This window comes from Octopus bimaculoides, chromosome 20 (genome assembly GCF_001194135.2).
Source record: "Octopus bimaculoides isolate UCB-OBI-ISO-001 chromosome 20, ASM119413v2, whole genome shotgun sequence".
NCBI classification, from domain to species: domain Eukaryota; kingdom Metazoa; phylum Mollusca; class Cephalopoda; order Octopoda; family Octopodidae; genus Octopus; species Octopus bimaculoides.
In genome coordinates, this window is record NC_069000.1 from 13,606,696 (window position 1) to 13,609,248 (window position 2,553).

Sequence of the window (2,553 nt, forward strand, 5' to 3'; positions counted from 1 at the left end):
TTACCACACTATGTATGTATATATATATATGTGTGTACAGAGAGAGAGAGAGAGTGATAGACAGACAGACAGACGGACGGACAGACAGACAGACAGACAGACAGACAGACAGACAGACAGACAGACAGACAGACAGATAGATAGATAGATAGATAGATAGATAGATAGAAGCACCTTGAAGGCGCGTGGCCTAGTCTTTAGGATATTGCACTCAGGATTGTGAGATCGTGGTTTCGATTCCCAGACTGGCTGTGCGTTGTGTTCTAGAGCAAAGTACCTCACTTAACGTTGTTCCAGTCTGGTCAGCTGTAACCTTGCTTACCAGAGTGAGATGGTGATTCAGGAAAATCACCCGAACGGAGATCTCGGGAGCCACGTTCTGTATTCAGCAATCGAAAGAAAGAACAGTACAACCGGTACTATGAATTCCAACTGGTTGTGGCTGGTTGTTCAACCACGTCAGAGGTCATATAAACACACAATATATATATGAGCACATACATATACATACATGTGTGCGTGTGCGTGTGTGTGTGTGTGTTTGTATGTGTGTGTATGTGTGTGTGTGTGTGAACATGATTAACTTACATTAAATACTCTGCAAAATAAGTTCTTGATTTCTAGAAATCATCTTCCCTTTCAGAGAAGTATAAACAAACGCCTAGCGCCCAACTCCGAATGAGAAGACGAAATAATCTCTCGATTTTCAGAAACTGACACGCCATCAAAGATAATTTGACTTTCTGTGGACAAGAGCACAGCTGTGGACACGTATTTCTGTCTCATTAGACACCATCAACACAACAGTTGTCCTACTTCAAAGCCACAAAATAGATAGCAAAACTGAGTTAAACATATTTAAGGCCAAAGACAATTTCCATAAATCAATCTAATGAGCAAACAGAAAAAAACTCAGAATATCCAATGGTATAAATTCTTTCATTGGCTCTTATTCTCAATAATTATATCGTAAGTTCATGAAATTATCTCCCCAATTCAAAACAAAATGATCTTCCAACATGCATATAAAGCGGTTTTCTTAATTTCTTCACTGTCCAAGGATAATTTCAGCTTATCAGTTTTTCCAATTCAGTTTATTACATTTACGGAACTTTACTCCGTATATTTCATATATTGGATACTTCCTTGTCCTTCTTTCCGTCAGCCATAATCAGTGTCCCTACACACACACACACACACACACACACACACATGCAGATGCGGGCTGATCAATAAGTATCCGAACTGTTGTCATAACGAAAGATAAACTGGACCTCGGTGGAATTTGAACTCAGAACGTAAAGACGGACGATATGTTGCTAAGCATTTCACTCGAAGTGCTAACGATTCTGCCAGCTCACTGCTTAGGTTTTTAATGCTAATACTGCCATACTACGCAGCTGTCTCTGTGGCGCAATCGGTTAGCGCGTTCGGCTGTTAATCGAAAGGATGGTAGTTCGAGCCCACCCAGGGACGGTTAAGCTTCTTTTTACTTTTTTTAAGATGGTGTTCTGGCAGAATCATTATTACGCCGGGTAAAATGCTCAGCGGCATTTAGTCCGTCTTTACGTTCTAAGTTCAAAACCGCCACGGTCCAGTTTGCATTTCATCTATTCGGGGTTGATAAAATAAATACCATTTGAGCACTGGGGTCAATCTAATCGATTTAGCCCCTTTACCGAAATTTCTGGGCTTACCAAAATTTGAAACCTATATTAGATTTAACATTGAGTGAAAAGCTGTGTGTGAACCACAATGAGTGAATAAAATGAAAAGTAATTTTCTCTTTGAACTCGCTGGTAAGTAATGTAATATAATTGAATATTTCTATATTGGAGAACAAACTGAAAATCATTCTGCTTATGTTGGTGATGCTGTTCTTAAAAACAATGATCTCAGGTTGACTTGATGTTGCATTAATGTAAGAAAGTTTTTCAATGGCTTTATATAAGTTAGTTGTTAAATCACCAAGGACGTCGGCTATAGTTAAATCTGTGGCTATAGTCATCTTGAGCCGAAATTGTTATAAGTGTAGTTGATGTCCTTTTTTAATTTCACTGAGTGTGGTCATCAGTTCTTTTTATTAAAGTTTATCCGTTGTCACTGTAAAGGTCAAAGTCTATTGCAAATTTCTAAGCAGTTTTATAATCCTCCACGATACAATATATTTACCCTATGTAATGACTGAAATAAGTAAAGAGACTAAAAGAGAGATACCTAAAACGAAATTACTTTCTTCCGAAAAAAAAAAAAGCTAAATTTATCGGATGCAAATATTGCATGTCCACTGTATTGCTTGGTACGCTTTATCTTGAGTCAGGCGCACACGTTATGAGCCACGATCTACTAGTCTTACCTTCTTTCTTCCCTATAGGACATTCCCTTTCGACGACTCTTTTCCAATGTTCTCGACTTTGGCCTGCTTTTCTTCGAGGAAATGCCTTCCTCTTCTACACTTTGTTGATTCTGAATTGTCAACGACGCTTCTGTAATAATGCTCTTTTTTCCTTCTAGGTCGAAGTATTGGCCCTTCACAAACCCATTTTTACCTAT

At 38.5% G+C, this 2,553-nt stretch overlaps 1 non-coding gene across 1 annotated transcript; it reads left to right on the forward strand.

Annotated features, from left to right (window-relative positions):
* The first annotated feature begins 1,402 nt into the window (after positions 1-1,402).
* Trnan-guu (transfer RNA asparagine (anticodon GUU)) lies at positions 1,403-1,476 on the forward strand. Its single transcript has one exon. It is a non-coding gene; the product is annotated as a tRNA-Asn (tRNA).
* Positions 1,477-2,553: the final 1,077 nt, after the last annotated feature.